Consider the following 27,917-nt stretch of genomic DNA (forward strand, 5'->3'; position numbering starts at 1 on the left):
CTAGATGTGCAGTAAGTTTCAGAGGAAAATATATAAAGATTTCCATGCATCAGAAGCATCCTAAATTTAAACAAAACACCAGAGGATGTTATTTGTTAACAAATCTGACAAGGGGCTAATTCCTTCAATACATAGAGAGTTCAGATCACTTCAAAGATAACACCAAAAAATCTCAGGAGTGGAGAAGGCAGAGAAGATGAACACACATTCACAAGGGAAAAAACAGATGTCAGACTCCAATGGTAATTCAGTGAGTGCACATTAAAATGAAATAGTTTTCCACCTTTCAAATGACACAGCTCTGTTTATGAGGATGAAGTGCCAGTGGTCACCAATCCCATGCCTAGGCTATTGGATACTTTTTGTGAAGTATGGTTGATTTGTGTTCATTTCTGTTGTACTCTTCCAGCCTTCTTAGAAAGCAGTTTGTCAGTTCATATCAAGAGTCAAAAATATTCATATGCTTTAATCCATTAATTCAGCTTTGAAAAACTTTTAATCAGGAAGTATTTCAAAATGGCAGGGAAAAGTCAGTATGGATGTAAGTCACTGACATACTTTTATATATATATATATAATCTCAGCCAAAATATTCTTCCAAACCTTCACATAGCTGAATATTATGCAGCCATGAAAAAGTGTGTCCATGAAAATATTTTATGACATGTCAAAGTGTTATGCTTATGATAGGCTTGAGAATAAAATTAATATGTAAAATGATTTTTAATATGCAAACAATGCACATTTATGAAGGAATTATGTCTATAGGTAGAAGAATTTTTCTTATTTTTACTTTTTATTCATTTTCAGAGTTGGAGTCTTTTGATTGTAGGTGACAAAATCAATCTCCAATGGGTTTAAACAATAACCAGAAAATGGGGATGGATAGGATTTATTGGTCCCTGTAAATGAAAACCTCAGGTCTGAGGTCTGGCTTCAGTCAAGGAGAGATATTTTAGCCCAGATGATTTCAAGGGCTAGTTTTGTCCTGTCTTCCTTCTGTGTCCAAGGGTGTCCCAGCATGCTGCTTCTAGGCCCTCAGCATCCCAGATCACACATCCATCCAAGCCAAAAGAGGTATCTTTTGGCAGCTTCCTGTCTTGATAGAGGAAGCTCATCATTCACATGGGCACCAACACGTATCTCCTCACATAACAGTGGCTCTTACTGGGTCATTTGCCAATTCTCAAATCATGTGCGAGGCCAATAGAATGAAGGGTATTATTTGTCTTAAACCAACTAAGATCTACCTCTGGTGCTTCAGGAAGAGTGGGTCAATCGAGCTTAAATCACAGGACTAAAAAAAAAAAGGGAGGTTATTTATCCTAAAGCAAAATCTGGGTCCTCTTCTGAGACTGGGGACAGATCCAGGACAGCAGTTCTGTCCACTATTGAGTACTTTCAAATTTTCTTTAATGAGCAAATATTAAAGTTATGATCAGAAAAGATGATATGTAAGAAGAAACTTGAGGAAGGAGAGTGGAAAGCTTTCCTGTTTCCTAAGAAATATTGAACCCATTAAGTGCTTGGAAGAAAAATAGAAATGTGTCAAGTTTGTAAAAATTCTGAAATGAATTAGAATTGATTTCACAGACCATGTAGGAGGCAGTGCTATACAGTTAGTGTGTCTTTGGGCTCTTTGAGTATTTCAGTTCTTTCACTTAATAGTTGCTTCATTTAGGGCAAATTGCATCATCTCCACGTGGCTCTATTTCCTCATCTGTAAAAGAGATATAATATTACCTTCTCCACAGGGTGATTGTGAGAATTTAGAAAAATAGATGTGTGCTGAAGCAATAGTAAGCATTTAAAGACTCTTAACTCTTATGATTACTTAATACATAATTAAAACATTATTATGCAGACTTTTTAAAATTACATACTATTTAAATGACCTATATGTGCTGTACAAGAAAGGAAGGCTCAATATACCTTCTAAAATACATTTTTCTCAGCCTTAAATAATTTTACATTTAATCACACACACACCAAAAAGTTATTCCTTTCAAAAGCATGAAACCTTAACTGTGAAGAAAAGGATAATGAAAGAGAGTAGAGGAGGAAATAAAATGCTTTCTTTACAAACTGATGGCTTAAAAACTAAGAAAAACACTTTTTTAACACTTTGGTCACCATATTCATAGCTAATGCTTAGGTAGAGTTTTTCACATGCCTGTGGTTAATGTTCTGTTTTCACCTGTAGTAAATCATTGACTCATCACAATAATCCTATAAATTGCTATTATTATCCCCCCATTATATGGGTGAGGAGATTGAAGTCCCTAGAGGTTAAGAAATTTGCACAAGGCCCCACAGCTAGCATCGGAGCTGGGATCCAGATGCAGGAGTGTGGCTCCAGGAGGGGTTGTAAACACTCCCTCTGCTCTCCCCTGCAGGTGCAAGCCAGCATCCCGCTATTACTGTAAATAACATGATGTGCTTCACTTAGTCTTGAAATTCACATTCTTTGTAGCTTTCTCTCTGGGGCAGCCATCAGGAGCAGCCAGGGACACTGAGTACATGCTTCTGGACTATGACCAAGAAGGTAGATGGAAGGAAAACAGTTTAAAAATGGGATCTTTAATGTGCATTCTTCAGTGGCCAGAAAAATCCTGCCTAGTGAGGAACTGAAACCCTATCAGCCACATGCAAATTATGCTTCAGACACCCCCGTTGCCCTTGGGTCCACATAGTCAGAACTACAATGGATCAGGGATATGAATCTTGTGCAAATGCAGGGAGTATGAATACCTGCCATTTTAAGATTTCAAGGAATATGAAAAGCATGTGAAGCTTTCATCACCAGAGACATGCTGTCACTTCCAGTATTTCCCTCAGGGCGTGTCCACAGCTTCACTGGTCGTATTCAGAATGAAGATGACATCTAGCACCTGCTGACACCTGAATCAGTGAAATTTTCTCCCTTTAAAGGAAGCATATCCCCTTCAAGTGTTACAACTAATTCATAACCTAAGTAATTCTATAGATGTAGGAGGGATATTTTCATTTGTTCTGCTATCACAGACTTGTCTCCAAAAGAACATGCCACCAGTTACTCCATTTTCATCCATTTAAAGATATACTTAACAGGCTTCCTTCTTTAGTGCAGTTTTAGGTTTACAGAAAAAATTCACAGCAAGTTGCTCCGTGTTTTGTTTGTTTTCTTCAATAGTCCTAACTTCCTGCCGTTCAGGGAGACAAGAGACTATCATTTAGCAGGATGTTCAAAAGTAGTTTTCTGTCAACTTAGACCTGACAGAGGACACTTCTTGCCCATTGGATACTGTTGTGCTTATTAATTTTAAGGAACAGCTGACTATATTTTTTTGCCTTGTGGGATATTGTGTTCATAGTGGGAGAAATCTCTTACAACAGTGTGTACACTTGGAATTAACATAGTAGCTATGCTAAAGAATTCAAAACAGCTTAAATGAAAACAGTGTGAATTGTGTATATATATACATATTTACTGTGTTAACTCATGTATCCATGGCTTTGATTAGGGTCTCAAAGCCGTTCACAGTTTTACAGACTTAACTTTTATTTATTCTAGCTGCAGAGCTCCCAAGGACCAGACTGACTATGAGAACAACCTAGCCATGGAGGTGTTCTTGTTCCAGATTGTCAACTACTACTCCTCGTGTTTCTACATCATATTCTTTAAGGGTAGATTTGTGACTTATCCAGGAGATCTGGTGTATTGGTTGTGAAAATACAGAAATTAAGAGGTGTGAATACAGCTTTGTGTTCTGACAGTGTAACCTGTCTCATGTTTTCTCTTAGTTGCCCAATGAAAAATGTCTCTACTCTCTGTTCCTTAGATTTTTTAGGCATAAAATAATCAGTTTATTTCATGTTAGAGCTATCTAAAATTTAAATGAGATTTTCTTTCTAATATTCCAGTGTGACCCAGGTGGCTATCTCCTTGAACTGATGACACAGCTGACAATAATAATGGGAGGACATTCAATCTGGAATAACATACAAGAGGTGTTACTTCCGGGAGTACTAAGTCATGTGATCTTGTACTGAGAACAGCCCACCCATCCAAGTCATTTTCCTGAGTGCCCATCTCTAAAACAGGGGAGACTCTCTGCTTATTAAAGCTCTCCAGATAAGATGATCCAGTCAACAGTGTAAATGTACCTGCTGTTTAATAATTATGCTTAAATACCTTTTTTTTATGTTTAACTTAAATCCCCAAGTGCTATAGTTTCTGCTTATTAGCCCATCACTGCAGGCTGACTGATCAGAGCCCTTTGAGAGATGGCCCTTTTTGGGGCCGTGAACTAAGTTTTCCCACAAATTCCCACAAATTTTTCCTCCTTTTGTACAATCATTTAAAAATCCATAACAGGAATTTGTTGAGTGCCTAGTATGTGCTAGTCACTATATTAAGTGTTGTACATATTTGTGTGTGTGTGTGTGTGTGTGTGTGTACAATTTAATCACCCAAACAACCCTTATTCTTATCTTCCTTTTGCAAATGAAGATCCTGTGGCTTGAAGAGGGTAAATGATTTGCCCAAGCTCTCATTGTCAATAAGAGACTACCGTGGGATTCAGATGTAAGACCCTATCTCTCTGAATCCATGTTCTTCTAAGAACAGAGGCTCTCTTGGGATCCTAAGGCACAGGGTTACATAATGTTTTAAGAGACACTTGCCTAAAATAATAACTACAGAGGTTTTGACTTACTGTTCTCTTCCTAATAGTGAGAAAATCAGATGTTAGCTAAGGTCACACTGTCCTTTTGATTTTCACATAAGCCCAATCCTATATCAAAGTGGACAGTCCAGGGTTATCTGCAATTTCTGCACATTTCAAGGAGCTTACTGTATTCACCTTCTGTTGCTGCTGTAACAAGTATCCCCAAACGTCATGGTAGAAGGAAGAAAAAAGAAAATGTCTCCACTAAACAACACAAGTTTAACCTCATAGTGTTCGTGAACGCAGAAGCCTGCTGAAGTCAAAGTGTTGGCAGGGCTGTTTCTGAAGGCCCCAGGGGAACCTGTATCTTTGCCTTTTCTGGCTTCCAGAGGCCACCTGTGTCTTTTGGCCTGTGACCCCTTTTCTCTCTCTCAACGTCAGCACGGTTGTGTGCCTCTGACTCTGATTCTGTGGTCACATCTCCTCTTCTCTCTCCCCTCTTCTGCCTCCCTCTTCCTCCTTTAATGACCCTGGTGATTACACTGGGCCCACCTCTGTAATCCAGCTCATCTCTTTTAGAGTCAGCTGGCTAGCAACCTTAACCGCATCTGCAACCATGGCCCTCCTTTGCCAGGGAATCTGACCTCTTCATATGTTCTGGGGATTAGGACAATGACATCTTTGGGGGGGACAATTTTTCTGCCTACCACACTAACTTTTTAAGATAATTTCTGGCTTTGAGTTTCTGTTGTCATGAAACTGTTGATCTCTCTTCTGTCTTGCCTTCCACACCAGCATTCTGCTCCTGGCCAACCTAACTGCAGAGCTCACCCCTGTCTGTGGTGTCGCCCAAAACCACTTACACAAGCAGGCCTTACTGATGTTTGGAGCATAAAGGAGAAACTCAAACAACTTGAATTTTGAAATAAAAAACCTCCATCATTTTAAAATCTTCCATGACACAATAAAAAAATTTATTTTTTTAAACTTTGTTTTCTAATTTTTAAACTACTTTAAACTTATTACTTTTTTAAAACTTTACTTTTTTTCTTATCATCCTTCATTGTAGGCTGCAGAAACCTGCTATTCTGCCCACCATATCCAAATTCCCTTTTATTGTTTCTCCTCTCTTCCCTAATCTTCCTTGTCTCTCCCTTATTACCAAGTTTCTCTCCATTCTCTTTATAGAGCAGTTAAATTCTTTTTTCTTTCTTTCTTTCTTTCTGTTTTTGCAGAGTGAACACCTTTGGGTGTCAGTGTGTCCTTCCACATTTCTTCACAAGGGCTTCATCTTTCAGCTTCAGTATGGATTACCGGGGTCTATCTCTAAACAAAGGCATTTCCCTTGTCCTCCAGCTCATCACACCCCTCAAAAAAAAAAAAAAAAGATTCTGATCTTCACTGTGAAATGAATCTTTTTTTTTCCCTACTGTGCAGTAGACAACTCTTATACTGAGCTCACAGTCAGATTTTTCCAGAGGAGTAAAAGTAGGTCATGTGCAAATAATACTATTTTTCTCTGTGAAAAGAAATAGATGAGATAGAGGAAATACTTAATTCAGATTACTCAAGAGCATTTCCTGAAGGAAATAGGTTAATTATTTAACACTAAATTTTGTTGACTCTGGTTATCAGTGAGGTAATTTTACCAATCAAGGAGAAAGATATATTTCCTAAATTGGTACTGAGCAATTCATGTGAAAAGAAACTTGCTCTCATGAACAAGTTTAAGTAAAGGATGTATTATAGTATCTGTGGTTTGTTTATTTTAAGTAAGCACATTGTTGTAGGTTCCAGTGAGCTGAACTTTGCCTCCATGTATTTCTACTATAGACTAAAATATTTAGGGAATATATTTTGAATTATGTTTCCCTTGTTTGAAAACCAGGAATGCTGAATGGTAGCCAAGTTCGAGGGTGGCTTGTGTTTTCCTCACTGCCTCTTCTCTTTGTATAAGGTGCCAGTTTCCTTCTTAATTTTCATATAAAATCCTAACATACCAAAGATCTATCAGTTACTCTTGCTGTGCCAAAACTATACCCATCCTCAAAAATACATAGGAAGGGAAAAGAAAACTTATCAAAGTTAGCGACTATTTTCATGCTATTTAAATATGTCCAAAGGAACATAATGAAATGAATTTCACCATAACTCACCTGCCTCCACCCCCCAATTCCATGTGGCGTTCTTGAGTAGAATTCTGGGAGTAAATGAAGGAAAGTGATGCCGTGATCCAGGCTCCCTCTGGGGTCTCCCCAGCACTTGGATCGGCACCTGGTATATAGTAGGTCTCAGTCTGAGCCAGCTGAGTGAGTGAGTGACTCACAGGCATCGAATGCATAAGAGTAGTGAATTAACAGCATTGTTTGTAGGACTCAGAGAATAAGCTGAGAGTCCTGTGGCCTTCCCAGCCTCACATACTTTTTTGATATTGGGGTCATTTCTGGGAATTTTATTCTGTGCTTGACAAAAGGCTAGTACAAGTTCCAGCAACTTGCCCTGGAGAAATTTTATGATAAAATATTAAGAAAAATAGTTAAATGCCCAAAATGGCTTAGCATTGTCCTTTGGTGTTTAGATAATTTATGGCTGTAATTTTCTTACTTTATATGTTTTCTACATTTTCCACTGTGGGTATGCACTAGTATATAATAAGAAAAAGCAAATGTTTAAAAGAGAAAATCTCTCTTCTCCAGATATGATTTGGCTAGAGGATGAGTCAGAGACATATAATAAGAGAATCTTAAATATAGGTGTCCCTCATTCACTCTTTAAATTCAGGAACAGGAAACTCAGGAATGAAATAGATTCAGAGAATCAAAGATACTTCTATTCAAGATTAGCAAGTGGGGGTGTCCTCAAAAGAATTAGTGATTATCTATAGTGCAGAGATTAAATGTGATAATGAAGGTACCAAGACAGCATGAGGTAGAAAGTACCAGGTGGCAAGTACTTAGTAAAGGGCAACTTACTATGATTATGCTAATATGTGTAGTCAATTCCCAAGCAAATGATTGTGTAACCCCTGCTAGAGGGAGAAAGCTTCCAGCCTTGGCTGGAGAGGGGGGAGGATCCAGTGTCTGTATTTTTTAAAATGTCTACAGGTGCTTCTCCTGTGCAAATTGATATTGCTGCATGAGAACCATAGCCCAACAGAAAACCCAAAAGACCGAGGACAATGATGGGTAGACGACAGCCCAAGCTTTTCTGCCAAAGATGAGTGGTTCCACTCAGGAAGACTTAGCAAGAGGCTCAGAGTCTTAGCTAAGGACAAGCAAGTTGGGACTTCTAATATGACCTAATGCCATTCGCGGGGGAGGGCAGTTCAACACAAGAAGGGAGCGCCAGATGAGTTAGCATGGAAGTTCCATCCTGGATCCAAACCGTGATGGATTTGGGACACAGAGGGTAAAAACCCTGTTTCCCTGGGGCATGGACCGGATTCCACAAGAGGCTGAGACAGGAAGTATGAGGTAGAGAAAAATTCCCCCAGGAGAATCCCGAGTCTGGGTGCCAGGAAGGGTGATGGACGAGCGTGGTCCCAGCGTCCCAGCTCCACCTGCACCGCAGCATTCCTATTGGCTGTGGAGCTGTGATCTCCTGGCTAAAACTCAGACCTGGCTGCAGTGCTCCAGGCTGTGGCCTGGGGAGCGGCTTCAGCAGCAGGCTGTCCCCCACAATCTCATTGGTGCTGCAGTGACCACCACCCCTGTGTCCATGATGTCCCCAAGCCAAGGGTCTAAGTGACTTCAGCCCTATTTACAGGTGGCCACAGCCAGTTGGCCTGTGCTGCTCAAAAGGAAGACCCCGCATGGGGTTTTGATGTGTTAGGGGGTTTTCTAATACGTGGCCTGCTTTGAATCATTTCATCCTGACAGCAGCCTAGGCAGTGGAAGTTTCATCTCCCCATTTTATTTCAACAATTTTTTTGTTGAAAGTATAGTTGGTTTACAATATTGTGTTAATTCTTGGTGTACAGCATAGTGATTCAGTTATACATATATATATATATATAATCCTTTTCATATTCTATTTCACTATAGGTTATTACAAGTTATTGAATGTAGTTCCCTGTGCTATACAGTAGGACCTTGTTGTTTGATGCAAAAATTACTAAACAAAGTATTTGCAGACTAAACCTAGCCATGTATATGACAGAGTTGAGTTTATCTCAGGATTTAAAAGTGGTTTTGATCTCCAGGATCTCTTTATCAATTTATCATAAGTAAAGAGCCTGTGGACCCCTTCTCAGAAAAATGTTTTAAAATCATAAGATTTAGAGAATAAATAAGGAAGATAATTATACTGAAAAGCAGATATCAAGATATAGAAATGGACATTTGTGATACAGTAACATCTGAATTTTTGGAAGAAGTGTTGAATAATAGGATCCAGTGGTGGGTCTACTAACCGCAACTTTCTGCCACAGAAGTGAGTGCAAATCATCTTCTGAGATCTGCAACAATTGCATTTTGAATGTAAATAAAGTTAAGTAACAAATAAGCCATGAAGTGTGGATTCAGATTCAGGGGTATCACGAGTCTGTATCCCCACCAATTCCCAGAGCTCCCTGCTCTTCCCCTAATGTCATTGAAAGAAGCTGGGGAAAGTTTGTGAAGTGAAGGGTATGTTCTATTGCAAAGAAATCTCGTAGCAAACCTGAGAGCATGGCCAGTGAAAGGTTAACGCTGAGATCAGAGGCACTGTGAAACCTAGCAGGGGCAGCTCTTTACAAGTCAAATCATATACTCTGTGTATGTCCATGTGTGTGTGTGCATACAGACGTGTGTCCATGTACAGGGTATACACCTGCCTTTTGTGTGAAGCCTCCTCATTGTCTAAATTTGAAATCCATCCGAAAGTGCAGTGCAGTCAGCCGAAGCTCTGCCAGACGCTAAGTTGTCTGTTGTTGCTCTGTCTCTTCTGCTGAACTCCACTGAGTAAACCACTATGCCAGCTGTTGCTTTCAGGGACAACAGCTCTGTAGGCTACAGGTGCGAGCCTTGTTTCACTGCCAACTCCGAATTCATTTCAGGACAAATTGCCATTTGAAAAAGGGGGAAGCATTCAGTTGGCCCACAAGACTCTGAGTGAAGAAAAAAGATAACCTTACAGACAGCTCTGTGGGACATCATCCAGGAGGGGGCAGAGCACTGGGCTGCGAGTCGAGGCTGTGTTTCTTCCAAGCTCTGCACTGACTTTGAGGCGGCATGTCACTTCTTTGGCCATTGATTTGTTAAGCTTAAATTAGGGTCTTGGACCTGTTTGATCCAAAGTTAGAGTATCACTTTTCTGCTTGGTGACCCTCCATGGCTCTCCAATTCCTTCAGAGGGAAAAATGCCCACATCCTCACTGTGGTCTCTTAGGCTCCACCCCCAAAACCACCACTGATTTCCTGTTTGCTCTGGCCCACACCAGCCTCCATGCTGTCTGTCCAGCATGAGGGACCTCCAGGCCTGGGATCACTGTTCCCTCTGCCCCTCCTCTGCCCGCCCCTTTGCCTCCTTCTTTGCCTTATTCAAAGGTCACTGCCCCATCCCCACTCCTCCCTACCACACATTCCTCGCCCTCCTTTATTTTCCTCCACAGCACTTATCACCAGCTCCCAGACCCTGTCTTTCTTTCTTTTACTTATTTTCTCTGACGATTTTCAGACTGGAAAGGCCATGGTGGATAATAGCAGAGAAATGGGGGGAAAACAGACAAATGAGGGAAGGTATCTTCTAAAAGCTAAAATGCCAACCTGAAAAGGAGGTAGGAGATAAAGTAGTAGTCATTACAGTTTTGGAAAACCCAGCTACGTAGTCAGGACTAGTTTTCACAATAGTTGGGGGTAGGGAGGCAGTAATAAAAAGAAATTTATCCTGAAAACAAGAAATTAAATTCTTGGGAAGATGATCTGTTCAGCTTGAAATGTCAGTAATACTTTTATGACCTTGGTCTGATAATATCCTGCCTTATAATTTGATCTGTTTGGCAGCTGGGTCATGAATCTAATGGTGTCATAGTTTCGGGAGCAGAACAGACCACCCCATGATGGGAATGGGACTACCATCTGCAGCCCATGGGCAAACATGGGTTATTTTATGAATACCTTGAAATGAGTAAGTCATCAGTGGAGATTTCGATGCTGTCAGTTATACTAGAGTATGTTTTGGGTCTCAGAAGCATCGGTTACTGAGCCAAACAATGACCTAGCATACCAAAACGGAGCCCGCTTTTCTCCATTAGATACAATTATGCAGTCAGGCTTTCAAATAAGGTGCTTGTGTGTATCTGTGTCAATATTCCTTTTGTACAAAGCTGAAGATTTACTGCCAAGAATGAAATGGAATATTCATTCAGGTACGTCTCCACCATTAATTCTCAGAGTTTTCTGGTCATGTCGTCTAAGGATGAACTCAGAACCAGTTACTAGATGTGACTCAGCTCAGGCTGTAGCCCGTGTGGCACAGCTGTTGGCTGATATCCTTCTAAACAGAGTCATGTGAGCCAGCCAGCCTGTGCAGGAAGCCCGCAAGAGCATCCTGCCTCATGTCAGCAAGGTTCACATGGTCACCCCTTCCACATCTCACACCTGCCTTTGACATTTTTCCTATTTCTTCTGGCCGATGGTTTCTGACTGGTTCCTTGAGTGACCTCATGACAAATCACTGGCTTGAATTCAGGATGAATTTGCTGATCTGTAACATCGGTTGAGCACAGATCCCCTCCTTCTCCAATGTCTTTGTCCATTTGTGTGCATTTGCTTGGGCTCTGTTTCCCTTTGGTTGAACTTGGTTTTGAGATCTCGGTTGCCTTTAAATGGTTGCATCTCAAAATAGATTTCCATAGGAAACATCATCTTTTCTATTATGCACGGTGCGCTTTTATGTACTAGAAGGCTGATGATGTGCCCGTTTTGTATCTGAGCCCTTTCAGCTCATCACTGCCTTAAATTAGTTTTTTTTTTTTTTAAGCTTAGGAGAACAGGAAAGGATTTTGGTCAATAGGCTTTGCATTTAAGCATGGGGGTTCATGTTTGCAAAGACACCCCTTTGTGCTTCCTGTTTATAAGTCTACAGATAGAGGGAGTTTTTTCTTTTTTCCTAAATCACATTCTATATATAAAATAATTGCTTTTAAAAATATACATTATACATGGAAACGCATCTAGTTCCTTCAGTGAGTGAAAGGTCATCTTGTGGCGTCTTCAGTCAGTGATGCTTTGTGGCCTGGTGTCTGATTTGAGTTTCATTTTTGCTTTTGTTGTGTTTCATGACCAGGTTCCATTAAGGGTGCAGCTGCAGTCCCTGGTGTAGAAGAAATGTTCATTTATTCTGCTTATTTTCAAAAGGACCATAAGCCAAAGACCTGTTATTCCAAAATGAGTCATAATTGTAAATATTTCTTATTGGGGCTATTATCAGCATTAATAATAACAACAACATTCTGGGGGCAGCATATCATTTAGTTATTTTAACACACACAGAAAAAGCCTTGGAAAAAAGTTATTGTTCTAGTTAAGTCAAATAAAGGGAATTGAAAGGAAAAGTTGTAGGCTTTCGGGAGAAATTGATAGGACTTTTAGAACTTTATAGTCTCATTAAAATACCAATTAAATAATTCAGCCTCCCCCTACCCTGCAAAACAGGATGGAGTAACATCAATTCTAGAGAGATTTTTCAGATTTATTAGTTTTCCTATTATCTAAATAATCCCTAATGAATTAGAAAAATTCAATCCATTTCTGAGAGTAGGCAGTCTGTTATTCTGTATTCAACGCTGGAGTGAAACCTATTTTTTGTTCTTTTGGTTCATGGGAGATAGAATTTCCAAGTGCTGTTTGAATTATTTTTGTTCCTCTAAAATAAAATGCCTTTGATGTTGATCTCCTGACCACAGTTTCCTCCTCCCAGTTTTCCCCGTGATCATTAATGACACCTCACCTGCCTTTTTAGTTATGTCTTTTAGCTGCTTAAGGGGAACAGCTTCTGACAGATGACCCTGGAGCCCTCCACCCATGCTATTTTGGGCCTTGCACCCAGCCACCAACCCTAGTCTCCTTCACCTGAAGTACCTTTCTCTGCTTTTCTGCCTGGAAGGATTCTTGCCACACCTTGGCAGGAACCCCTCCACTTTTTAAAGATTTTCTGCTCTCCTTCTCTAGGCATTAATTGCACTTGATTCTTGTCTTGATGGTGTGTGATCGTGTCCAGTGTCCATTGTGTTCCCAGGCTGGACTGATCCTGTTGGAGGCAGTAGTCAGGCTTTGCATGTTCCTGTCCTTGTCCGGAGCACCACAGCCTGGACCCTGGTTCTCATACGTGTTTAAGTGACTTGAGTTTGGAGTTTCAACACACTCACATACAACTGTTAGATGAGTTTGAGGTAACATTGCTCCCACGGTCCCCACAAGGTTCTATATGGCATATGTTTTTTTCTGAATGAAATTTCTCTTTTATTTGTTTTAGTGAATTCCCCACTGTGTTTTGAGATTATTAGAGTAACCCTGAGGTGTTAACCAAAATAGCTCTCCCCCCACCAGCGAATGATCCTGCCATCTGAGAACTCAGACATGGGACATAAGAGAAATAATCTATCAGTCTTAAAATCTGGAAGCCATAAGATACTGTTTTGTACTTAGAGCACCCACAGCACAAACAACAGTCTCTCAAGAATTTGGCGATGCCTCCCAGAGGGGGGGTGCCATAAGTGAAATGCAGTGAGTGATGAAGTGAGAGCTCTTTGTCTCTGGTACTGCCTTTTCCACCCTTGCTGTGTTAACTTGATATTATTATATTATATTATATTCTCCATTTAATTTACTGCAGTTAATATCAGTTATTCTTCAACATCTCCTTGCACCCACCCCCTTCGTTCCCTCTCTCTCCAGTGCTATCCCACCCACACCTCTCCTGCGCTCTCCAGGACCAGGCCTGTATCCCCCACACCCTCACCTCTGCTCTGTCTGCCCACCACCTGCACTGACATTTCCTTGTCTCCACAGAATGAACTTTCCAAAATGGCAGCTGAGCAACTTGGGGGGGGGGGGATTGTAGACCTCTCATCTCTTTACTCATTCATTTATCCATTCAACAAACATTGAGTACCTGCTATGCCAAACACTGTATCAACTGCTGGGGAGACCAAGACAGGTAAGATTTGGTGTCTGAACTCCCCAGGCCAGGTGAGATATGGTGAGTAGTTGATGGATTGCTAGGCAGGTGAACACAAATTGGACTTCCTAGAGCTAGAGATATTTGAACTGAATTTTGAAAGGTGAATGGAAGTTAGCTCTCTAACGTGTGGTAGAGGGAGTGGACACTTCATGCATAGAGGTAGAGACATATAAGAGTACACGGGCATGAAGCAGCTTGGCCAGACTGAAGAACAAGTAGGGCTAGAACAAAGTATCCATAGGTGGGAATATCAGGTACACAAGGCCTCTTTCACAATGGGTATCCTTTATGTATCCTTAAAGAAACAAGGATATATTGGAATATTTGTAAGCAAGAGAATTGCATAATGTTTATGTTGAAGAAGATCTGGTTATTCTGGCAGCAGAAAGGAAGATGATATTTTGGGGGGAGGCCCATGTTTGGGGGGATGATACTTCAGGGGGCCACCCCAGGTAACCCAGACAACAAGTGGCACACACCTGCAGAGAGGCCCTGGGCAGAGGTATAGAGACATGGGTGGCAGAAATGGTAACTGCTGCAGAGGTGACTGCATGGGGGGGGTGCACAGAGCTGCTGAGATGACCTTCTAGTGACCCATCCAGAGAGCGAATCTGCAGGGGGAGTGTAAGGGGAGGAGCTGGTTTCGAGGAGATGGTTCTGTGTGTGACATTTTGAGTGTGAAGTGTCAATGGACATCTGAGGGGTGATGTCCATTGTTGAGCTGGATTCATCAGTCAGGAGCTCAGAGGAGCTGTGGGTGAGGCTGTGGGTGTGATTCAGTCCTGCCAAGCAGAGGATTGAAGACGAGGCCCTGGGGAAAATGGCCATGTACATGGCAAATGGGAGAAGAGAAATCCACCAAGAGAAAGAAGAATAGCAGAGCAGTTGGGAGAAAACTAGTTGAAGCAACACAGGGAAGACTGTAACCTGGCTTAAGAGGGATTTGAACACTGACTAAAAGAAGCATAGTGAGAAAGGTGGGTGTGTGGGGCAAAAAAGCAAGAGCTAAAGCCCACCTTTAATTGCCAAGACTGGGGAAATGGAGGAGGAGAACTATACTTAGGTAGCCTTTAAAAAACTGATCTGTGTATATCTGCCTGGGCTTTTTAATTTTATTTAAGTAAAACAAAAATCAAGGGGAAAGAACATTCCACAGAGAGGAAAATATTTGTCCACAGCAAAAGCTACCTGGTAATCAAATAAACAGGGACTGAAAACGCCCACTGGTTTGGAACTCACAGCCACCGACAGTGCAACTCCTTCTCAGTGCCGTGGTGAGGGCCGTGGGGGATGCAGGGCTCTGAGCCCTGGAGGAGTTATCAGCGCATGTACTTCCCAAGAAACTGGAATTTAAAGGGAAGAATAAAGTGTATAAAGTATCAGAGAGCAATACAGGGCCGTGAGAGAAGGTCAGGTGAGGGTTAGTTTTGTTTTACAGTGGGCTTTTCTGGCCTTGCTGAGTTGCTAGGCCTTTGTTGTTGTTGGTCTTTGTTCCAAAAGCTTTTTAGAAAGTTCTTCTCGCTTGAATATCTGAACAGATTAAATCATGTTGGGGTTTTTTTCTGGTGTTCTAGTTTTTAATTAAAAAAGCTATCTGGAATTTATTTTAATGTCAAAAGTGAGGACACTCTACCAGGACTTCCAATGATTTAGCTAATTACTCCAATAGTTGAATCCACTGATTTGAAGTGTCAGTTTTATAATATTACTGAAATCTCATAAATATCCACATCTGTTCTTGAAATGTATTCTATTTCATTCATAATCTCAGTGCACTATTTCTAAACTGTTTCCATGACCATAGATTAATACCTCCTAGAGTTGGTCCTACTTTATCCTTTTCCAGAAGGTCCCTAATATTACCAATTCAACCATCCCTCCTCATTATTTTACTTGTATATTTGTGTATTTTTCTGGAAGAACTTTAGCATCACCTTTCAGCTTTTTTTCTTAAATCCATTTGGGATTATTAACTAAATTTGCATTCAGATTCTAAATTTATTTTGGAGAAAAAGTGTGCTATGTCTCCCAAATTTGAGTCTGCCCAATGAAGAGTATGGTGCATTCTACTGTTCATTCAATCATCTTATTTTTCTTTCTTTTTTTAACTCATTTATCAGAACCATCTTAACATTTTTCACTAATTTATTTCTAAATAGTCTGTGCCTTTGTTTTCATTATAAATGATTTCTGGGATTTGAACTGGGTTGATTTCTAATAAAGTCTTAATTTCTAGCTTCTCTTGAATGAGAAGGAGATCTGACAGTGTGGGGCCCACTTTCCAATATGGTGATTGTGAGCAGTGCATTTCATTAGGATATCCACTTGCCAATTTGCCAGTAAGTGCACCCACTCCACACATTTCTGTTACTTACCTGGCCCCTGTAGGCAGATGAGTTCATGTAGGGTTAGGTGGGTTATGGACACAGATACTGACATCACTGCTGCCACGCTGCTGACTTTGTGGCATCACTAACTCTGGTTCTTGCCTCTCTGACCTCCCTGAATATGACAGCTCCTTCTGGGCTGTGGAGCTGCTGCATCTTTCCAACACTGTCTGCTTTTCTGCAACACACCCCTGCCTCTCAGGTCAGAAGCAAATGTCAGCTCCTCCTACCCATCCACCCCATCCACGGTCTTGCCGTTCCTGGCACGAGAGGTCCCTATCCCTTGACTGAGCAGTAACCCTAAAGGGACCATAAATTTGCCTCTCATCCACTGTCTTAGTTACATACCTGTGCTAGTTTACTTTAAAGGTCTGCCAGTTAGGAGGGGAGGGTCTAAAAGTCTTTTAGATCTCTGGCCTTATCATTTCTAACTGCTCCCCCACCCCATGGAACAGCTTACCACAGGTCTCTGCTGCCCCATCTGTAACAACGCCATGTAAATTACAGACAAAGAGAAAAGAACTTCCAAGCCACCACCATAATTTTCACTTCCTGTGACCACACAGACCATAGAAATATCAATATAAAAATTCCTGAAGAAGGATATTTTGCTTATGAAGACACTTTAATTGCATACCTTTCTGTGACTTGTAACAACTTCATAGACTCTCTGGATGTGCTGCACTCACCTTCCCAGACTCAAGGGAGCTTGCTCACTTGCCTATTTGCAGCATATTTCCTCCAACATTCTCTATGCATAGCTTTCCCAAAGGTACATTTCTTATTTCTATTTAAATTGTTAGATACTTCCACAATATTCTTTTTTTAATCCTCAATTACAAATCATCTTCCAAGATTGTATTATTTCAACACTGAGAATGAATAATATGCTTCAAGATTCCCAAGTTTATTATCAGCAAATAACTATGGTTGGTTAAAGATTTTTAAGTATGTTATTCCTATTAAGGGTATATATGTGAAAGAAACAGGTTGTAATTAGTCTTCTTCCCAGAGATTTTATATTTGTCTTTTGATTGGATTCTTTCACTATTGAACATTATTATTACCATGACTGTCTTTTCTCTTTGGGATTTTGTTCACCATATGCCTCCCTCTCTTTACAGGAGTAAAGGAATATATGTTGTCCTTCCATCCATCCACCACTCCATGATGTGTGTCCATTCCTTCAACAGTTATTCAACTTGGATTCACCACCTTATTTGTGGCCTCTTTTCCACTGGCCCCTCTGTTGGCTCTGGGGAACAATATATTGGAAATCAGAGTGGACACGTGGAAACTTGACTACCCAGTAGAGATGCATGGTGCCAGAAAAAGGCCAGGACATCGGATCGTGGCTGCCCATCATGCAAGGAACAGCAATTCTGGCTGTGGTGGACCAATGTGAGTAAAAAGGCTTCACACGGTGAAGACCTTGAAAAGTCCAAAAATGCATTAGCGGTCCTTCCTAAGGAATCCAGTGTTGGGTATTGTTTAATATGAGAGGGAGATGCTAACACTATCATCGTTAAAAATAACATAGTTGTTGTAACTGTAATTATTATTTTTAATATATTTTCTTTATAATTATTATTTGTGACTTACAAGGGCTCTTACAGAGGCAGTTGTTAAGAAGTGGGACCATTATACTGTTGCTGGAGTGTTAATTCAGTAGAAGCATGATAATAATATTAATAAGTACTCACTCTTTTGATCCTAACATGAATATAAAGGTTACCCAGCAGTGCTTGTATAATGGAGATACAAATCTATCTGTTTAAGAGTTTGTAGAACCTAAAATAAGAGCAGTCATTCCACCGTATTTTACCATATAGTCCAGACTATCAGTTTAAAGTGGGAACTACCTGATGAGGCCATATAAACACTTTGTGCATCCCCAAACATTCATTACCTTCCTGGTCCCCTGGGGCAGAGGTCCTTCCAGGGGGTGGTCACATATCTCCTCCCCACCCCACTCTTGGCCTTTACTACACACTGTTGTTCATTAGCTAAGCATCCTCATGCCCTGAATGTGTCTGAGCTGTGAGGGAACAGAACTCAGCTGTTTACAAACTGTATTGACTATGACCAGTCTGAAGAATCTCTCTCCTTCCCTGCCTCCACTCCCACAGGGCAACTGGGGGCTCACAACCACAGATTCCCATGCCAGCCCATCAGGGAACCTCCTTCCCTAGAAATACCCTTACAACCAGGGCTGTTTCCTCCCTTACTACACTGCCAATTTCACTCCCAGATTACAGTCCCCAACAAAAGGCTGTTGCAGTTTGAATTTCTTAATCAAGTCACACTGGCCCTGAGTCCCTGGCATTTTCCCATGAGCATTCATAGAAACAGAACAGGGCCTGGCAGTGGCTGTGGGCCAGGTTCCTGGGTTAGGGGACTTGCTGGGCACTTCAGGTTTTAGAGTCTGGCCCGAGCTCAGCTCCCAGCATGGCAGATTCCCATCTGCATGATTTCGGGCCAGGCTTCAACTGTTCACAGCTTCATTTTATCATCTGTAAACAGAATAATTCCCTGCCGCATATTTTAAGACTGTTATGTACCACAAAGAGTGCTTAGGGAATTCAGTGAGTCAATGCATGGAAGTCACACAACCTGGTCCTCAGGGAATGTTAGTTATCTTCATTATGCACCATCGATAAAATTGGCTGCACAGACTTGGCCAGGTATCAAAGCTACAGGCACAAGAATTTGACAATGTGTCACTGTCTGGATCATAGTCACAATTTTACACAGTAAAACAAGATTCCTGGGACCACTTAGCTGTCAGCCCACCTGACTCCCCACCCCAAGAACACTCACTTTATCTGATTTGCTTGCTACCCCTACTTTTTGGAGAAAGTTGGCAAATCACACACAGACAATGACTGCTAGATTATGTCCATTTCCATTCACTCAAATTGCCCCATTTTCAGTATCCACTGTGCTGCAAAACATAGACTAATGTTCAGAAATATGACAGCGAGGCCTTTCCAGTTCCACATTCAGAGAAGTATGAATCTGTCATGTTTAATATGTCATATGACACTAAGCAAGGCAGGAAAGCGGGCTCCCGTGCTTTAAGGAAATTTTTAGCAATGACATTTGTAACTAAAAGTGTTTTTGTTTGACCTTCAGCTAACCAGAAAATTCAATTGACTCCTATTACCCATTACTCAGGTGTCCTGGTTTGATTGTATTAGGCACTTTTTCCTCATCACCCTAGCATGGCTTTGCTCCATCAACACAGATGGATTGTCTCCAAGGCTGCTCCATGTGCATGGGCGTGTTTGTGTACACACGTGCACCCACTGATTGGTGCCACTGATCCATATCCAGTAGTTGTTCTGCCTTATAACTCAGGCATTGCTTTATTATACCCTAGAAAACTGCTTTTAGATCATTGATTGTACTATAGACCATCCTCTTGCCCACATTAGGAAATGACATCTTCCAAGACACAGGTCCTGTGTGCTTGTATATATGTATAAGTAAGAATTAAACATGTATGTCATCCCCTCACATATTTAATTTGTGCCTTCCCAATCAAATGTGCATAGTAAAGGCTAACTTCCCATAACAGTAGAACTTTAAGGAAGTAAGAAGAAGAAATTAGCCACCAGGGAGAAGACAGGGCATCAAGCAGGAGTTTGGTATCAAATAATTTATTCTAAAGCTGCTCTGGCTCAATAAATAAGTGAAATTGACATTATTGTATCATGCTAGAGCATCTGCTATTGAAGGCTGATTTTAATTTACTTTGATATAAGTGGAAAATTGTGTTGGAACAGCATGGGAAATGAAGCACACTTCATCTATCTGTACTCCCGCAGTGTATTTCAGAGCTGCTCAGTTTTGAGGAAAAGTATCTTGTCAGGAGACAATAGAATTGTTTTCCTTGTTGGAATTTTTGTAGCTTCCAGAAGCACATCTGCAGGTGATTATGTAAAAGTCTAGAGTTGAATTAAATAACAGGAAATTTTAGCCTATTGAAATCTAGGAGAAGTGAAATATTTTTGCTTACCACCACCACCAACACCATCACCACCACCACCACAACCACCAGGCAAGCACGTGTACACCCAGAGAGATTTCACATCAGAGGAAATGACAAAGCTGGTTCTGTTACCGAGGCCAAACTTGTTCTGCTCACTGCCCAACAGTGATAAATAAATAAATCAGGAGATGAGGTTTTGGGGCAAGGAATAGTAACTTTATTCAGAAAGCTGGCAGACCAAGAAGATGGGGGACAAATGTCCTGGAGAACCATCTTGCCCGTCAGAATTCAGGCTCCTTTTAAACTAAAAAGGAGAGGGGGTGTGGTTGATTGTGCAAACTTCTTGCTGCAGGCATTCTTTGTTCTTGTAGCCATCCATGTGGGTCAGGCTATGGTGTCCCTGTAAACCTCCAACAAAACAACGGTTATTCTCTATTTTGCAACTTGCCATCTCTGCCTAAGTGCAGAAGTGCTAACATCCTTAAAGGTCAGAGCCCCGAGAATAGGCTTTCCTGTAGGTTTTAGGCTAAAGGCAACGTTGTTTTACAAAAGATGCAGAGCCAGCAAGATTAAGCCTGGAAAACAGGGCACAGTGCTTCAAAGTAAAGGAACAGATCCAATATGGCGTCAGATTCGTTCTCCTCTATTACAGTTCTAGTTGGGGGAAATTTTGCAATAGAAAATCCCCTTAGTTGTTTTTCTTGATTTGCCTGAGATCTTGTTTGTTGGCTTGTGGTCTCATGGTGTCTAAACTGTATGTTAAGATGAATACTATTAAAATCATATGGTGCAGAAAACATATCTGTTCTGCTTCAAAAAATGACTGAAACATTTAGCTTTGTTTATTCCCATAGAATTTGGATTGAATCTATTTTCGACTTTCTTCTTCCTTCAAACCAGTTTTTTACTGGAGGGTTTAAAGCCCAAATTAAAGAATTTTGGAGAAAACTCATGTAATTCATAAAAGCTTTACATCCGAATTTAAGATTGACCCATATTTATACTTTTAATCAAGGAACATGTTAAATTTTGTTAGTTGATCACTTATGACTTTTTTAACTTTGTCCATGTAATCTTTTGGAAGTTGAGAGGCTTAGACACTTGATCTAACAAAACAGGTATCATTGCTTGACTCTGTGAATGGAAGAATCCCAGTATAGTTTCCTGCTAGTGCATTTTATTAAAAATAATAAAGAATTCTTGCTATCTAATAAAGCAACTGACAGAAGCAATACTGAGTGTTTAAAATAAATCAGATTGTGGGTTCAATTATCTAAACAAGTGAAGATAGTATAGGGAAAAATTATGAATTTGAAGGAAAATATATTTTATGCAATTAATATTCTATTTTTAAGAAGCAAATGATAAAAAAATCAAATTTTTAATCATTTATCTACAAAGGAGTTATATAAAGCCAACTTATCTTCATAAGTGTTACATATACAAAAGGGCTATCTAAATCTACATTATTAAAGAATAAATTATACCAAATTGATCTCCAAGGTTGATTGATTTTCATGATATTTCTAATTTTTGATAATATAACTTTCATATAACATATCCAAGTAGCTCTTGAGTTATCCACAGTACCCTAGTCTACAGTTATTCTTACTGTACTTAAAAAATGTAATAGGCAAGGATCAAGCCCTTGCTTTTGAAATGCCACTGGACTTCTGGATATTCCCTTAAGTTAAAGACCAAAAGCAAAGTAACTATTCTACTTTAAAGCAGTTGCTCAAAGATTTTAAGACATTCACTATCTATATTCAGTTTACAGGAAAGAATTAAGTTTTCTGAATCTTAAAAAAAAATCTACTGCTGAAATTGAAATTCTGGCTTGTCTGTTGACCATAAATAAAAAGGCTCTAAATTAAAGCTCCCTTTACTGTTTTCTTCCCAGCATAGGCCATGATCATCGCTTTCACACCAGACACGATCTCCTGTCTGGTGTATTGCTGGTCATTCTTTGTACCACCATAGGGGGACCACCTGCATGACACCATGGAGGGACAAAACAACAACACCCTCTGCTGGTTCAGCATCATGGACTTCAAAGCAGAAGCAAGGAAAATCCATACATTAGGCTTAGTAACCATACCTCATGCAGGTAAGTTCTGTTTACAGGTGTTTAAAAATGCATTTCATCTTTTGTAAGACTTTTATTGTAATATAATTCTGTTTGATATCACAGCTGCCAGAGGGTTTTTTTTCTAGTTTTCTTTTCAGATAAACTTTAAAAAGGAAAAGATATAAAAGTTAATACAGACTAGGGTTAGAAACTTCAAACCAAACCATAAAGCAACATTTTAAAATGAGAGTTTCAAGTGAGTACAGGGAGATGGATCCAGGAGAAAACTCTTTTTTTTTCCTCTATTTTATATTTTAGTGCTTTATTTTGTATTAAAAAAGTTTCTTTTTTTCTTCTTTTTCTCTTTTTAAAATTTTTTTTATTGAGTAATAGTCATTTTACAGTGTTGTGTCAAATTCCAGTGTAGAACACAATTTTTCAGTTATACATGAACATACATATATTCATTGTCACTTTTTTTTCACTGTGCAGGAGAAAACTCTCATATGTTAGAAATGAAGAAACTCTTAAGAGTTCCAAAAAGTAAGATGATTCAATTATTATGAGTAATGTGTTATTTAAGCACACCCTGATGATCCTGAATGATGACAAACTAGCACAGTCACTTAACAAAGCAACACAAAGACAAACAATGTAACCTGGTAACCACTAGTTTGTTCTCTATAAGTCTGTTTCTTTTTTGTTATATTCACTAGTTTATAATTTGTTGTATTTTTTAGATTCCACGTATAAGTGATATCATACAGTATTTGTCTTTCTCTGTCTGCCTCATTTCACCAAGCATAATACCCTGCAAGTCCATCCATGTTGTTGTAAATGGCAAATTTTCATTTTTTATGGCTGATTAGTATTCCATTGTATGTATGTGTGTGTGTATATATGTATCTATATATATACACCAAGGATCAAATGGTAGTTCCATTTTTAGCTTTTTGAGGAACCTCCATACTGTTTTCTACAATGGCTACACCAATTTACATTCTCACCAACAGCATATGAGGGATTACTTTTCTCCATATCCCTGCCAACATTTGTTATTTGGGTTCTTTTAGATGACCATTATGACAGGTGAAGGTGATGCCTCATTGTGGGTTTGATTTGCATTTCTCTGATTATTAGTGGTGGTGAGCATCTTTTCATGTGCTTGTTGGCCATCTGTATGTCTTATTTGGCAAAATGTCTATTCAGGTCTCCTGCCTATTTTTCAATTGAGTTGTTATACAAATATAATTTATAATGATATATGTAACAAACATAAAAGCTCCTAAATATATGAAGCAAACATTGACAAAATTGCAGGGAGAAGTAGACAGCTCTACAATAATAGTAGGAGACATCAATAACACACTTTCAATAATAGGTAGAACAACAAGACAGAAGGTCAATAAGGAAATAGGTGGCTTGAACAACATTATAGATCAGTTGAATCTAAGAGATATATATATAGAAAACTTCACTTCACAAAACAGCAAAACACATTGTTCTCTAATACATATGGAATATTCTCCAGGTTACACTATATGTCAGGCCACAAAAATGTCTCAATAAATTTAAAAAGATTGAAATCATACAAATAATCTTTTAAATCAAAATGGAATGAAACTAGATATCAGTAGCAGAAAAAAACTGGGAAGATCCACTAATGTGAGGAATTAACACCCTTAAACAACCCATGGGTCAGAGAAGGAACCATAAGAAAATTTAGGAAAACTGAGTCAAATGAAAATGAAAACTTAGCATACAGAACTTAGGGATTCTGCAAAAGTAGTACTAAGAAGGAAATTTATACCTGCAAATGCTTATATTAAAAAAAGAACAATTCCCAAATCAACAATTTACAACTTAAAAACTAAAAAAGAACAAACTAAATGCAAAACTAGTGGCAGGAATTTAATAATAAAGATTCAAGCAGAGATACTCAAAATGAGAATAGAAAAGCTACAGAGAAAAATCAATAAAACCAAGAGTTGCTTTATTGAAAACATAAACAAAATTGACAAACTTTTTGCTAGGTTGACTATGGAAAAAGGAAACAGACTCAAATAACTAAAATCATAAATGAAAGAAGGGATATTACAATAAATTTTACAGAAATAAAAAGTATTATAAGAGCATTATGAAAAATTGTACACCAACAAATTGGATATCTCAGATGAAATGGACAAATTCCTAGAATCACAAAACCTACCAAGACTGAACCATAAAGAAATAGAAAATCTAAACATCCAAAACTAGTTAGGAGATTGAATCAGTCATCAAAAAACTTCCAACAAATAAAAGCTCAGGACCAGAAGACTTCACTTGTGAAGTCTACCAAACATTTACAGAAGAATTAACACTAATTCTCCCCCAAACTCTTCCAAAAAATTGAAGAGGAGGGAACATTTCCAGACTCATTTTATGGTGTCAGCATTACACTGATACCAAATCCTGACAAGGACACTATAAAAATTGCAGACCAATATCCCTGATGAAAATTCTCAAGAAAATATCAGCAGACAATTTAACAGCACAGTTTGTAAGTATTATACACTGTGACCAAGTGGAATTTATTCCTAGAATGCAAGAATGGTTCAACATACAAATATTAATCAATTTAATATACCACAGTAGCAGAATAAAGGTGAAGGGAACCCATGATCATCTCAATTTATGCAGAAAGAGCATTTGACATAATTTAACACCTTTTAATGATGTAAACCCTTAACAAACTAGGAATAAAAGATAACGACCTCAACATAATAAATGCTACATATGAAAAGCCCACAGCTAACATACTCAATGGTGAGGCTGAGAGCTTTCCCTCTAAAAAAGCTTAATAAAGAGACTAAATTCTTCACAAGTAAATTCACAAAATACCGTTAAATAGAATAATATTCAAGATTCTCTATATCTTCTTTATAGACCAAAAAAACACACCACCCCCAAAACAAAAAACTTACACCAGGAGCATAATGATAAGAGTCCCTGGTTGAGGACAACAATGAACAGGAGACTACAGTAGACAGGCGACTAGTTTGTATAGTAGGAAATATTTAGAACCATTACATAAAATTTATATTAGTCAATAGACACATAAGTCAATGGAACAGAATAGAAAACCCAGAAATAGCCCCCACCCAGGGACAGGCAACTGATTTTTGATCAAGATGCAAAAAGCAATTTTTGAAAAGTCTTCTCAACCAATGGTACTGGGACAATTGGATTTGCATAGGCAAAAATGAACCTTGACCTAAGTCTTACACCTTATGCAAAAATTAACTCTAAATGAATCATAGACCTTCACATAAAACTTAAACTATAAAACGTTTAGATGATAGCATAGGAGAAACCATGGGGAGCTGATGCTGAGTGGTAACTTCTTAGACTTGAGACCAAAAGCATGACCTATAAAGGAAAAAATTATTAGCATATTGGACTTCATCAAAATGAAAATTTTTTGCTATATGAAAGAGCCCATTGAGAGGATAAAAACACAAGCTAGAGCAAGGGAGAAAATATTTGCTAACCACACATCTGACCAAGGATTCATCTCTTAAGTCCATATCAAAACTCCACAGTAAAATAAAGAAACAAAGACAATTCAATTCAAAAAATGGGTGAAAGGCATTAAAAGGCATTTCACTAATGATACAGGATTGGAAAATACACACATGAAAATATAGGTGATATTAGTAGTCATTTATGGAGGAAGTGAGCTTTAAGCCAGACCTCAGAATTTTGTAAGTTAATAGGAGTGTAAAACATAAGCTCAAAGATCCCAATGGATCCCAATAATGTTCTTTCATCTACCATTTACTTTTAAAGTTCAAATTTTTCTGCAGTAAACTAGCATTATGTCTAGTATAGTTCTGTTATATAAATGTATATAGTTTATATATTTTTTCAGATACTTAGGAATACTTGAACACTACTTCATTTTATTGAAGTTATTTATTTAGAAAAATTTAGGTATGGTAATGGTTTTTAAATATGTTTTAGAGATAAGTAAATACTAAAGTATTGACTAATAAAATATTATGCCTTTTTCTTTAAACAAATAACCCAGTGATGGATGGAAGAAAGTTGGTGGGAGTGTGGATGAAGTAAGACTCAGGAAAAATTGAAAGAGTTCAAGTTGTGTGAAAGGTATATACTGGCTCATTATAATATTCTAATTTCCACAACTTTGAAATTTTTCACAGTAAAGATTAAACTAAATTAAAATATATGTACATGCATGTTTCTATGTGAATAGGAAAATAAAATCTGAAAAGATACATGTCAAAATGTTAACCATGGTTATCTATGGCATGTAAAATTGGAAAGAAGGAAAGGGAAATTTCTATTTTAACTTTACAGATGTTGAGACTTGCACAATGAACATATTTTTAAATTAGAAGCAATGACTGTGAAATTCATGATTGCTTTTTATAATTAATCCCTTTAATCAGTGGATTATACATTATAGAAAGTTTTCAAGTTTATAAAACTTTAAGAAGGCTCAAATATTGCTAGAAATGTACAGAAAGAAAAGCATATAAAACGTATTGATGAAGCTAAACTCGAACTTCTTGTCCACAATATGATCCAGATATTACGATTCTTTTTTTTAAAAGAAAATAAAATAATCCAAATGCACTGGCTCATCCACCAGATATATATTTATTTAAGACATAACAACAGAGTTGGGAAAATTACATAGTGGAAATATTCAACAATGATCCAGAAGAATGAATTTACCTTGGGCTCAGTTTATGAAATTTGAGTCTTTGAAAATACACTTAATTATATTCATAACCACTTGGGCTCAGTGTCTTCTTTAAAATATGAAATTAATGATGCATTTTTAGAAAACAAAAAGATCACAAAATTTATTCTAACTTGGTGCTAAGTAGAAAAGAAACTGTCTTTGGGACAGTCTCTGGTCTTATCTATAACAAAATGCAGGGGAAATTTGTGAAAGATAGGGATGGGTCCCCATTAAGACACTTCGTTTATTTACTCCTGAGATGACTGAGAAGAATGTTGTTTGTAAATTAAAAAGCAAAACAATACTGCCCCTAGTGATGGATTTATATTTTCAGTCATTATTTGAATTTTTCTTTTTTTCAAATGGAGGGACTGGGAATTGAACCTGGGACTTCATGAATGCTAAGCATGTGCTGAATCACTGAGCTATGTCCCCCACCCTGAACTGATGCATCTAGAATGTTGGTGTTCAAAGTGATCACTGATATAACTGGGTTAATATCTATCCATTACAGCCCACGTTTTCTTGCTCCAGCACTGGTTCCTGTGACAGTTTCTGCTGGTAAGTCTCTGCTCTAGTAAGCCATGTCTCCCTATATTTGCCTGTATGTCTCTTCAAACTTGGAGGTAGCAGCTTGCCATGTATCCTCTCTTTTCTTATGGATCCTAGAAGAGTTGCTGATTTTTCAATCCATTAAACTTTTTTACTAATTGTTAGAATGAAGTAGTGACTTCCAGTCTCCTTGCATGTGGAACTAGAAACTGGAAATCTTTCTTAAGTTTTTCAACAAAGAAATATGGAAAAATGTCCACGTTTGTGGGAGGCAACTGAGCAAATACGTTAGAGAATTCAGTTGACGTGGCTGTGCTGGTCAATGTGGGAGAGAAGTCACAATAAGAGGAAA

At 38.7% G+C, this 27,917-nt stretch overlaps 1 protein-coding gene and 1 pseudogene across 1 annotated transcript in view; both read left to right on the top strand.

Annotated features, from left to right (window-relative positions):
• LOC116658047 (anoctamin-6-like) overlaps positions 1 to 3,665 on the top strand; it is a 57,412-nt gene extending 53,747 nt beyond the window's left edge. The window contains 1 exon segment of the mRNA XM_032462347.1: positions 3,554 to 3,665. The gene's annotated coding sequence lies outside the window, so the exon portion shown is untranslated.
• LOC116658048 lies at positions 240 to 22,614 on the top strand (annotated as a pseudogene).
• Positions 22,615 to 27,917: the final 5,303 nt, after the last annotated feature.

This window comes from Camelus ferus, chromosome 19, assembly GCF_009834535.1.
Source record: "Camelus ferus isolate YT-003-E chromosome 19, BCGSAC_Cfer_1.0, whole genome shotgun sequence".
NCBI classification, from domain to species: domain Eukaryota; kingdom Metazoa; phylum Chordata; class Mammalia; order Artiodactyla; family Camelidae; genus Camelus; species Camelus ferus.